General features: G+C 40.7%; 1 long non-coding RNA gene across 1 annotated transcript in view; it reads right to left on the bottom strand.

Annotated features, from left to right (window-relative positions):
• LOC123613740 (uncharacterized) overlaps nt 1–6,469 on the bottom strand; it is a 38,072-nt gene extending 31,603 nt beyond the window's left edge. The window contains exon 1 of the long non-coding RNA XR_006721178.2: nt 6,014–6,469. This is a non-coding gene — a long non-coding RNA (uncharacterized LOC123613740). The remainder of the gene's footprint in view (nt 1–6,013) is intronic.
• Between the last annotated feature and the right edge of the window lie 6,671 nt (nt 6,470–13,140).

Below are 13,140 nucleotides of genomic sequence, written 5' to 3'. Positions count from 1 at the left end.
AAAATACAGGCTTATTTCTGATTTAAGAATTTCAAAGCTCCCATAGCCAAAGGAGGGAGATTTTTCTAACAGTAGGGGGTTATCCTATTAAAATTCATCATGATTCTCCTTACTGAGAGGAGTAAACAAGAACCAATTTTCTGTAGTTAAAAAGTTAGTGGAGATGCAAGTTGATCCAGGACAGACTTGATAGATTCCTATGTAATGTGTAGGAAATAATTCAGAACCAGAATCTATAATTTACAGGGGATCCTTTCCCTTTTCTTTCTCTTGAGCAGGGGGAGAGGGCAAGAGGAAATCTGTGTTAGGGAAGAAAAGGAAATCCCCCTAGCACGCACAAAAGGATTTTATAGCTTTTAATTCTGCTAAGCCACTGATACACGGAGGATGCACAGCACTGCAATTATCTGGCTAGATAGATGTAATTGTATCTATCAAACTAAATAGAACACTGTCAGATGACAGCCAAGATTGGATTGTCTTTAAGGGTCAGGCAGAAGCCTAGAGTGACCTCACTCCTCCCTTCTCACCATGCCTGTTTCCTTAGTCTTTGATGGGACCCATTTTGCTAGCCATCTGAAAGCACATACAATAACACTGTCTTTTGCTTTTTGCCAGTAGCCTCCCTAGAGAGCACGCTCAGTTTCTTTGTGCCCGGGGGATTAAGCCTGCCCAGACCTCCCTTGCATTAGAAATGTATGATATCGATATCAGTGCTTAGGGAGCATCAGGCCTCTGCACTGAACAGATCGTGCCTGGCTCCGCAAAGTCTACGTCGCGCAGAGAGACATATAGGCTGGGTGGAGAGGGGCCAAGCCAGGCTTTTGCTCTGGAAAGCAAGTATTAGGTAATGATTTAGAGTTTGTTTCTGAGCCTGGCCCTTGATGTTCAGGACACTTTCATGTGCTGTATAAATGGATTTGAACCTCTGAGTGGTTTTACGTTTGGTGTATCAGCGGATCATTGTCATCCTATAGGTGCAAGCTGGACTATCGGCATTAATGTCTCTCTGAGATGATGTCTTTAAAACCAGCATACACCCCCCTCCCCCTTGCTCATTTATAAGCAGTTGGAATCTATTTTCATGGAGTTTCTCCAATCAGGATCATGTCCAAACCATTTTGGTTTTTTTGAGCCTTCCATACTATATTTACTATGTTTAGGGTAAAGCTGGATTCTCCCCGTGCTAAGTAGCAAACCCATGATGGTTGAAATATTCCACTAGTCCTGCCGCATTTATGGAAAGAGACAAAACACACAGAAAGATGTGTGGTTATTCAAGTGAGCTACTTCATTTCCTGATTCTGGTTCGCGTTTTCGGTAGTTCTCTGGTAACTCGCTGCCACTGAGTCTTTTCGGTTCCCGCTGTTTGTAGTTCATGCTTCTGATGGGAACCAAGCTCCATGAGAGGCAGGGTTGCCCGATGCCTTTTAGCATAAAGATGCATGATACTTCTGCATATGCTGTGTGTTAAGCTTAACCAGGTTAACGCCCCTCTGCCTGGGTTTTGGAAAAGAGTCCCAAATTGTCACATGTAGAGGGACATTTCAGTGCTGAATTTTATTTCCATGAGATTAAAAGTGAAACATGTAACCACAAAGCTGGTTTATGTCATCCCCCTGTCGGAGCCAGCAGTCATGCCAAAAATTAGATATTTGATAGGTTTGTGAGAGAAACAGATGCAGAAGGATGCCATTCCCACAAGTTAGACCCCTTCTTATCTGAAAGCTAGAAAGACCATTCCAGATGAAGAAAACATATTTTATTGGCTTTTAAAAATAACAAAGAAAATGTAGAAATTTTTAAAAAATGCTAATTTAAAACTGATGTTATTCTGGGGGACTGATAAACTGCAAATTGGTCTTTTTAAATTAAAAAAAAAAAGTTGTTCAAGATATGCTTACTTGATGTTTACATTCATGCAGCATTTTGACCTCAGCCGGGGTGTTATCACTGAGGGAAAATATCTATGAGATATATTCATGTACATGAATATTGCAAGAAAAAAAGTAGAAAGCTGCAAACCTCCAAAAGGCTAAAACATCCAAAAAGTATTCTCTCAGCTTTTTTGGGGGAAGCATTTTGTGTCCCATTCTTTTTATTTAATTCTGCCAGCTGTCTGCTAAACAAATCTAGCCAGGTGGGACTTACAACCCATGACTAAAAAACCACTAGTGCAGCTGTCCAGCTTGCCCGGAGGAAGAATTCAGACAAATGGCAGGAACGAAAAGATTGTTTTGTTTTCAAGAAAGTAGCTACTGTACCTTCTTAGGGTTCAATTTTTTTCCCTGTTTGCTTAAGTTAAGCCATTACTTCCTAAGGGTTTATGCTAAAACAGAAAAGTAGTATCACCTTTTAAAAATGTTCAGTGTATTTATGTTATAATGATTTTAATTTACGATGATTTTCCCTTCATTTAGGCTGTACGTTACATTGCAACCTGGTACTGAGTTGTCCTTTTTTTTTTTTTTTTTTTTGAGAGTTACTGATTGCTAAATCTTTTTTTCCTCTCTCTTAGGGGTGAACAAGTTATTAGTGAGCTGTGACTGAAATTTATTTCTAAATATCGCATAATTAAATACAGAGCTATTTAAAGGTGAAGGTTGGCATGGCTTATCCGTGAGCAGAGGAACAGAACAGGCTTCTTTGCACTGCATCATCAGTCGACCTCAACTGTGCATTTCTCGTCAGCAAATGGGCGCTTCATTTGGTGCGTCTGAGCGGAGGATGACAAGGGCTGCGCTAAAAATGATCACGTCGCCATCTGATCTACAGCTCCACTGATGACAGATCAACGTGGAAACCACTCAGTTACTTTCCCCACGTCTTTGACATTTGTCAATTCAGTGAATCTCAACATTGCCATCAAACCTGCCTAAAATTCTTATTATCTCATGCAAAACGCCGATAGAGTTATAGCTGGTCTCGGTCTTTGGTCCCAGCACCTGTTCGAGAGATATGACACTCCCATTCAGGATTAGGGCACGACGCTGGCTGTGGCCATGCTTTTGTAACCCACCCCGGGGAAGTCCTTGGGGTGCTAGTGTACTGATGCCCTTCACAGAAGCAACGGGGAACACAGCAGTCTTTGACATGCAAAGAGAAATACTTGCTATGTACGTTAGCCAGCTGTGATTTCTGCACAGGTCAAAGAGAGTTAAGTCTCAAAGGGAGAGTAAGGATTGTCTTAGCCAGGGTGCATGTCATTCTATAGGCTGGTGAGGATGTTTGGCTAAATCTCAGAGTAGATTTGGCAAGGAGCTAGAACCAGGAGATGGACACATTCAGTTGCCTCATTCTGCCATTTACAGTGACACAAGGAAGCGATGCCTGTAGTCTGAGTTCTACAGATCAGAATGGTATCCAGACTAACAGGCAAAGCCAGATGACTGCTCAAGTCGCCTTTCTTTCCTCTTGTATAAAAGACTTGAGTGATATTGGCCTGGGTGCTCACAAACCAAAAAGAAAGAAGGCCAATTTTTCATGAGGAAATTGAAGTACTGATGCAGAACTAACCCTCGCAGTTTGTTGTTATTTAGTGAAGAAGGCGTAATGGGGAATTTTTGGCAAAACTTGTATTAATGCGTAACAATAACTTACCACAAAAGAGTAATGGCACCACTTAGCCCTCAGAGGATTCACACGTGCATTTCAATGTGAGAAGTGAATAAATTGTGCAAAGATGTATTAACAAACCAGACTGAAAAAAGTAAAGGATCCCTTCCTCTTCAGCCTCCTTTCCACCCCTGAAGCCTGGACAGGTGCCCCCTCATAAAACAGCAGTCACCTCGGTCTCAAAGGTATGCTTCGTTTGAGCATTTGGACTTAACTGTGTTTGGACAGTGAGAGCAGCCAACATATTGTTACTACTGTAACTCTGTGGTTAAGCAGGAACGAACACCAAGAAAAAATTCACAAATACTCTAAATGCAGCATCATTTGCTCTTACACTGGTGAGAGAGAACAAACATCTATTTCAGAAAGAATGCTCTGAACATACATGTAAGAAGTGGTGCTTCGTAGAAAAAAATTAGAAAGGAAATCTCACATTTCCTCCTTTTTCCTTTCTTCCTTTATGTATGTGAGTGCATATGAGTCTGTTTATATCTAAATTCGCTCTAAATACATCTTTAAATGTGGGCAAGGATTGCTTTATAATAGAGTGCAGACAAGCAAACCCATAATACATACATTTTCTATATTTTCTCCACTTCAAGACTGATGAGTGGAGATCCAAAAGAAGAAATAATTTATACTTGTAGAAATAGAAACGTGTATACGTGTTAGGCAAGGATCTTAGAAATCTTAATTTCAAACCATGTGGTGAGTACAGACTAATATTATGGAGAGGGAAAGGTTTCTCTAATGCTTTCTCCATTAACAAAAACAGTTACAGTGGAGCCAAAGGTTTTCAGTACAGAGCAAGTTTATAATTAATAGGATGATTTTCTCTTGCAGACGTTCAGATACGGCGTGTCCTTTTGTAAGTAGTAATTTCATGATGCAAAGACTCCTGTAATATAGTTAATCTGAAACACGGCTGTTGGGTTTGTTGTTTTACATCTGCATGGTAAAAGGGTATCAAATATCTTCTTTAGTTTTATGTCTTTTGCAGGATCCTAGGCTTTTCTTTCCAAGACCTGTATCCCAGCCTTCATGCAAGTGGGTTCCCTCTTTAAAGTTCTGCATCGTTATCTCAGGATTCTGCTGACTTCTAATCACTAGGATGGTGAACTGGATTTGAATATTTAACCTTTCAACTATTTCTCTAGGGAAAAAACTAACTCTGAATCCTTATCATGTTTTAAAAGTAATTTTCTCAAAAAGTAGTGGTATGCTCTAGATATTATTCAATCCAAACCTACAACCAACATGCCCTATCAATAGCATATAAGATATAATTGTACAAATTCTAATTCAATACTAGAGGCGTACGTGATGGAAGGCTCTCAAGTCTTCCATTTCATGCCCTCGTTTTGGCATCTTTTTGATGATAGCCCAACAGACTAACAGCGGGTTTCTTTATCACGCAGGTAGAAGTGAGAATTTGAGGCTCACTTAACAGTGTGAATTTTCCCAGTGTATCACAATTACACAAACACCTGAGCTCTCTCTCTAGCATGTTGCTGATCCGCTCTGAAAGTTGTGTGTTTCAGGCACTGTGCTGTCCGTGCACCTAACGTCTGTATTTCCTCCTACTCCTCCCTGCGTTCTCTCTCCCTCCCATCCTGCCTTCTCTTCTTGTTCGGTTTTTGCTTCTCTCCAGTCTATGTCTTATATTCTCTTCTTTTCTTTTCCTTCTCCCTTTTTTCTTCTTTCATACTTCCTTTCCCCTTGTTAAATTTTAAAATTTGGCCTTTAAGCCAAGGCTTTTCTTAGTAACCATGGGCACCCAGTTCTAGAAAGCTTTCATTTTTTCAGTAAAATGTGCAAAACTAAAGCTCCAACAATGCTGTCTATTGAAGAGCAGTCACATTATTCTATAGAAATCATATCCAATGATTTCATTTTCTATCGAACATGTTTCTGGTCTCATGACAATTAAAAAAAAAACTCCCACAAGACTACGCAGTCAAGCTATTCAGGTTTAAGCAACTAACCTAATGTATATAGATTCACCATCACACGGCAATTTCTTACCAAGTCAGAATGGAGAGACAGACCCTCCCCAGTGCTCTTGTGTCGTACTGTTTACAAGGCAGTCCTGGACTTCTGGTTTACAGCTCTGCTTAGATCCTGTTACAGTTACACTTAGATCTTTCTTTTGGTAAAACGGAATTTAATGAGAAGGAAAGTGTGCTTTCAGTTTGCATTTTCAGAAGGATTTATAGTTAAACTTAGGACATGTACAACCACATTTACCCCAAAGTAAGCAAAGGATTCATTCACAGAAAGAACAAAATGTTCCCACTTGAATCGAAAAGGAAGGAATTCCTCTCTAAAAGTTTTTTTTTTTTTTTTGGAGTGTAACCAATATTAAAAAACACTTTTCTGAAGCCAAAAAGTATCTTACCTTTTGTAAAAGTCCACCTTGAAGTCAGTTACAACGCCGGTGCGCTGACCATTTGCAAATCCCACGGCTGCAACCGAGAAAGGCTGGGGCTGCCTCCTGAGACATCTGTGGACCAGAGGGGCTGGCAGGGGCTGCAGAGCTTTCCCTTGAAGTGACTGCTCCCAGCCCGGCTGCAGGAACAGCCAGCCTGAGGTAACTACTTCCACATATCAACACCTTGTCACTGGTGGTCTGAAAGACATGAAGCCTGCCAGGGAAAGGAAGTACCTGCTCTAGGGAGGGCTAACCAGCTCCCCCGCCCCCCTCTACCATCAAGCCCTTCATACAGAAGAGAGAAAGGAAGCCAGGTAGGAGAAAATGACAGTAATAAAGCAAATTAAGTGCTTAAATTATGGCACTGGTTGGCTTTGGTTATTGGTATTTAGCTACATAATGAATTTCTAAAAATTCATGTCACATCCGATTACCTAGCTTCCGAAGAATTTAGTCTATCTAGGTCAGGGGCCCTAAAGGCACCATTGTGGCACGCACACTTGTTGTGATGCTTTGGGAGATGATTCACCAATAGTTTGTGGTTAATAATTGTTTTCAACTGACTTACTGAAAAATAAATCAGAGTGGAGGATTCAGAGCTATTCCTATAATAATTTCATTTTGGCTCACTGATAGTCCCGTTTGCATTCTTGAGTGAATGGGAAGGTGTACATTTAACTAATGTCTCTGGGACCATATCAATCCTTAAACGTCCATGAAACGATGTTCCACGTGTGAATGTCATTTGCCACGTGTTTTTTCAGGGGAAAAAAAGCCAAAGGCTGAGATCCACTGCCTTAGGATTTTACTTGCTAATATGTTTTATTTGTCCATATTTAGTCTCATTATAATCATGACATAGTAAAGAAAAAGGTATAATTTTGTTAATCATCTAATAATAGTGATAGATGAGACCTCAAAAGAGACTGTCTAGTTGCTTTTGCTATGGACCGGATCACAACTAAACTTGCCCAAAATAGTCAGCAATGATGCGCCCTCTGATCGTTCCAGTACTGATTCAGAATATAAAGTGCTGGGAAGTGCTATGATGCTTAGGTAGAATTTATAATTGAACCTAAAATATGAAGTCTGTGTGCCTGGGCTCCTAAGGAGCAGTTGCTATGTAAGGATGTATTATAAAAGAAGCTCCTTCTTGTTAAAGTAAGTTCCGATTGCTCTTGAGATAAGCAAGCCTTGGTTTCTTCACTCTTGCTGAAGTTTAAAGCAGTTGAATTTTAGTGGACATATCTAGCAGCTATAGGAACTCTGAGCTGACATTTTGTATATTTATTGAGTCATTTGTTTAATGCTTGTCTTTTTTGTAGAAAGTAAGCCCCATGAAGACAAGGATTTTATGTTTACATTTTTACCTACAGTGCCTATAATAGTGTAGCAACACCTGATACAGGTGGATAGTCAATAAACACTTGTGGAATAAAGAAAAAACATCCCCTGCTTTTTCCTAGGAAAAGTCAGCATTATATTCTCACCATCTCAGAACCCAGTGCCCCAGTAGTTTTCTTCGTATCTTATTTTTTCACAGAGCCATTCAAGAGAGGTCGACCGATGTAGGGCATTGGTTTTTATTTTCCTTAGGAAAAAAAGAAAAATCTGATACCATTTTCACTAGCCAACATGGTCTTTCTGGTTTCTTGACTTATTTGGCAAAGGGAAAGCACAGGTTGAACTGTTTAGAAAAGATAAAGGATGCTTTTTGGAATTGTGAAGACTGGGGCTTTTACACATGGTTTCAAAGTTGATTGAGCACGTAAAGCTCAACGAAGACAGATCCTGCAAAAGCAAAGAAACCCTATCTGATGAGAGCCCCGAGTGTGAACACACTGCACGATAACCATGTGGAAACCATAGCCTGTGCCGGCAACAAAGGCCGCTGTTTAATGAGAGCAGCTATTGTTCGTGAAAGTCTAATTTGGTAAACATCTTCCAGTGCTGACTCTTCAGGACTGAAAATCCACTAGTAAATCACCACTGTGATTTAGCACTGATGCTGGAATTCACATCACAAAGTATTCTACGGCATCAGCTGAAACTCCAACAGGTCGCTGAAAGGTGCATTTCATCAGCAAGCGATTTAATTCATATCAAAGGGATTTTACCCCAAGTGAGTGGCAACTGGCTACTTTCGAACGCGGTTAACCATTGAGGGAAATGAGTTGTTTTCATTCCCCATAAAAAGGGAATAATCCATAATCCTAGATGTTTGAAACGTTGTTTCCTCAAATTCCATAGCAAACAATATGAAATAACCACCCATCATCTTTGTGTCTTAATCATGTTCGGTAACGAAGCCCTTTAGATAATTGGCACTGCTTCTGTAGTAGGCCAAACTTTCTTTCAAGTTACAAATACTCACAAAAGGTTTACATTATAAGGGGCTGCTTTGGAGATGTGCAGATTTGGTTTGTAAGTACAAAGTGAACATGCAAATTGCCTTATCTTGTGGGATTCACAAACAACCATCATTCAGATTGATTTAATACATGGCTTTTTATCTTAAAAAGTGTTAATTAGAAAATAAGGACAGTTCTCTGAACACTTAAGAGTAATAAATAGATCAAAACAGCATCCATGCTTCTGTGACGGAACTTCTGAAGGCTTTGTAAAGGGATTAATGCAATTGTCAAAAAGACCACAGTATACATATTTAATAGTGTTACCGAGCCACAATTACATTTTTAGGACTTTATTGTTAAGTTTGTCAAAATTTGCTGTCTTGAAAGACTGAGATTTTGGACAACTTTGTTCAACAGTTTGAGGTTACTATTTTATTTTAATTTGTCCTCCTTGGACCCCCAAATACATTCTTCCAGAGAAGATTCTAAAACCACAAGTGAGTATCGGAAGTTATGCAAAGAAAGATGGGTTGTGGAATTGCACAAAGGGAAATGTTAAGAGAAAAAAATTATGATTCATGCATTTTCTTTTGAATGAAGAACATAAAACTATTTGCAGAGAATTTGCCTCTATTTTGCAGTTTCTCTATAATCTGACAGTTAAACGCATGTGCTGGGACGTCAATCTTGGCTCTGCCAGCGCCTGGCTCAGTGACTTCAGGCAAGTGACGCTGTATCTCTGTGCTTCGGTTCATCTGTAAAATGTGCAAAATCACAGTCCCTTTCTCCTAGGGTCTTATGGTGGGGATTAAATAAAATAGTGTTGAGTGGTGCCTGGCGCCTGAGTAAGTGCTCTGTAAGTTATGATAATTAAGGCATTTGCTAATGAACCTAGAGGTGGTTTGCACCAGGCTTGGTTATATGGTTATCCTATCACCAGCACTAAAAATACTTGTGAGCGCCTCTTCAAATTCATGAAGAAGGCAAACATGCCCAGTACCGGGTAAGGGCCTCTGTGTCTCCTTGGAACTTGCTTGCCCTCCTCTTCAAAAGGTAGACTCCTGGGGCCAAGCCACTTCCTCTCTAATGCCTCTGTTTGTGTTTTATTACTACTTCATCTTGATTCAGTATTTTGATTTAACTAATAATACATTATAGGTTGTAGAATATTTTAAAGTATTAATGGTAGAATATTTTAAAAGTATGAAACATCATACAAGAAAATCTATTGGCCAGAAAAAGAGTTGTTTTTTTTTTAAATCATCTATCATTCCAGAAATTTTCTTTGCATTTTCCTTTGTCTAGTCTTTTTTTTTTTTTTTTTTTTTTTTTTTTTTTTTTTTTTGGACTTCTCCCTACGACCCCTTCTGATTCTTTACCCTTTGTGTTTCCTTTTCGACCACATCTTCCAAAGTTCAGGCTTCCTGTGGTCTTTTAAACTGGAGACGCACCCCTCCTGAGGCCTTTGGCCCCTTGAATTGTGAACTTCCTCCTTGGTTTCCCAGTCAAATGGTCCTTCCCTTTTCCTTCTCTGCCTGTTGGTCAGTCCTTCGGTCACACATCCATCTGCCCTCCAAAAACCCTAACTGCCTCCTCTGCTTCCACCTTTCGATGAATCCTATTCACTAACTGCTCTAAGTACTCTCACTTCAAGAGGACAGTACAAGGCAAAGTTATGAAACTCTCGTGGTTGGAGGTCACTGTGAGTTTCTCTCATGCACCTTCAGCTGCATCCTCATATTTATTTCAACTGTATTGAGCTTGTTTGAACACAAAGGCTTGGCAATATAATAGGTACTACACCACGTATGGTATGTTATCTTATTGAATTCCTTCATTAATTCCTTACTTTCTTATACTAATCATAAGGGAACAAGTAGCCTCATTTAACCAAGGGAAAGTAGGTTTAGAGGGATTAAGCAGTTGGTCTGAGCTCTCATAACCTAGAAGTGGCTGAGCCAGAATTCAGAGCTGGCCTGATGGCCAACGTTTTGGCCGCTGTGCTGAGCAGCCTCTCCTGGCCTCGCTGGCCCCTGGCAGCCCCTCAGCCGATTCTCGTTCTCTTCCTGTACCCCGTGCAATGCCCTCCCCCCATCACCATCATCAGGTTATGCTGCTTCCTAATTTCCTGAGAACGCTGAGGCTGCTCAGAGCTTCCCTTCCCTTTGTCCTTCTCCACATCTCTGTGTCCCACCTGTTCCTGATCAGTTATGAGCTTGAAGGATCCAGGCCACCTCCCTCGTTCCTGAGTAAACGGGGCTCAGAGAGAAGAAGCACTGGTCCAGGTTTGGATGGTGGACTGGGGGCAGACTCAGGACTGACATGTGGGCCTTTGGACTCTTAGACCAGTGCTCTCACTGCCCTGGGCCCCTTCTGAGAGGCTGCAACTTCAAATGTGCTGTTGGCATATCCACTCTTTGTGTGACGGACAGCCTTCTCTCCTGCTTTTTGATCTTATAAGTTTATGAATGGTTCCTCTTTCCATTGGCTCCTTTTATCTGCTTACAGATGCTTTTATTTCCATCACCTAGAGATACAAAAGAAAAGTTTCTCTGGACCTTACTACCTCTGTCTGTCTGTCTCTCTCTCTCCCTCTTTCTCTCTTTTGGTGCAAAGTTCCATCAGTTAGCTGTCTCCATGCACAACATCCTTTCTTACTCACTCATTAATTGATGCCTTGCTACTTGCCTTTCACACCAGCTACCATTCATATCCTGGTTGAAGCTATTATTCCTCAAGACATTCTTAAGCATTCTTATAGTCAAATTTCATTCTCTGAAATTGAAAGGTCTTCATAGCGTGGCCACTGGAAGCCTCTGCAAGTTTGAAATTGCCCCAGATTCCAGAAACCATTGTAACCTCAGGCGGAAGTTTCGGGATCTACAGCCCAATTCTCTGACTCTAAGCAACTAGTCATTCGTGCTGTTCTTTTAGCCTTGACTTTGTGCAAAATTCTAATACTTATTACCCAATTTCTGTCTCTTTTTTTTTCTTCTTGTCCTAGTGTCTGTGTTTTAGAGTTTGCCTAGAATCCTATGTCCTCTAGTATTTGGACCCTGCCTTGTTATGGCCACTGTCCCCCAGGGAGCAGAATCCCTTGCATTACATCCTAATGACAAAGAGTTTCCTAACCCCTGGTAGATGGCTACCCAGCGCGTGACTCCAATATCTCAGTATCACTTCTCCTTAGACTCTTCAGCAGTACACTTAATTCTGCATAATGCTAACTGCCTCTCTGAACCCGACCAGCGTCCTGTGTCTCCAGTAAGTTTCCTTCCAGCACCAGTATATGGGCCTGTCCTCCTCGTGCTGGGAGAAGTCAAATGGCAGATTCCAGCTTCTTCTGGAGAGCCCGCGCAGTGTGCTTAGCTGGACCACACCGGGGCCTGTCCTAGAAGCTGTGTCATTTTCAGACTCTCTGCAGCATCCAGCCCCCCTGCTGACTCACATACTCAGCCCCATTTCCCTCCTGCATTGCCTTTAAAGGATGACAACTCAATAGGACTTCCCTTCCTCTCTTGCTGCACCATCAGGTGCTCTTACTTCTTTTGCCAATTTTTCTTAATACCCTCTGCTCCTCTTTTTCACTATTTCTCCTTTGAAATTCTCATTTATTTCTAAAACTTCATCTAGATAGTCCATGTCTTCAACATCTCTAATGTCAGTAGGACTCCAATCCCCACACATACATTTACAGCTGTGCACTGGGACCTTTTATCTAGATGTCCCAGAGACACAGTCACCTTAATAATATCCCAAAACATCAGTTTCCAACACCACAGAAATGTCTCAGCTTCTCTTGCTGTTTTTTCCCTCTATTGTTGCTAAGAGAACTACCATTCTCCTAATTATTATGATTAAAATTGTGTGGTCATGACTGATTTCTTTTACTTTGTTGCTTCCCACATCCAGTCACCATATCCAGCTACTTCACTGTCAGTCGTATCTTGGCTTCCTTTTTCTTTATGCTAGCCATGACTCTTCTGGTGAAAGTCTTTGCTGAAAATCACATTAGCTCAGATGGCCTTGCTCTGGATTCTTCCTGTATCTGTTCTGACTCCATCTTTCCTGTCACCATTGGACCACTCTCTCAAGAGCAGGGTTCTAATTAAGTGAGATGATATCCGCAAGAATTACTTTATTATATCTGTTTACTATATGAATATTAACTGTTTATCATATGCCACCGACATGCTCAAATATTAAATTCTTCCCAATGCCCACTAAATAAGGACAAAGTATCTCTTTATGTTTTTTAAGACATCCCCCTGTGATTTTGTGCAAGTTTATGGTTCTGGATATTTCCTACTAATCCTTATGATTTTAATTCTCTCTCTCCAACTGGCGATCTTGCCATTTGTCAGATACATCCCCACCACCTGCAGTGTGTTCACTCCATGTTCCTTCTCTCCCAACCCCTGGAGTAGCCTTGCTCCAGTGAGATGGAAGTAAGTCAAACAAATGATGTCTAGCTTTATTTAGTAAAGAATGACTGCCATTCATTCAATTTTGGGGTTCAGCGTGGGTTCATCTATTGATTTTGCATTTTGGGTCATATTTGAATATTCAGTCATAATCCTTCTTTATCTACACAGCTATCTTCAGAAGATGGAAAATAATAAGTATTGATCATGTAGAAAAAAAGGGGTAGGTTTTAGTTGATGACATACTCCCTATGAGACAAGAGTATAATGTAGCTATTAAAAAGCCAGCAAGATCTTAGCCTGCATAGATTTAACA

The sequence above is a fragment of the Camelus bactrianus genome, chromosome 5 (genome assembly GCF_048773025.1).
Source record: "Camelus bactrianus isolate YW-2024 breed Bactrian camel chromosome 5, ASM4877302v1, whole genome shotgun sequence".
NCBI classification, from domain to species: Eukaryota; Metazoa; Chordata; class Mammalia; order Artiodactyla; family Camelidae; genus Camelus; species Camelus bactrianus.
The sequence above is the reverse complement of the archived record's forward strand: the minus strand, read 5'-3'. Positions and strand labels throughout refer to the sequence as shown.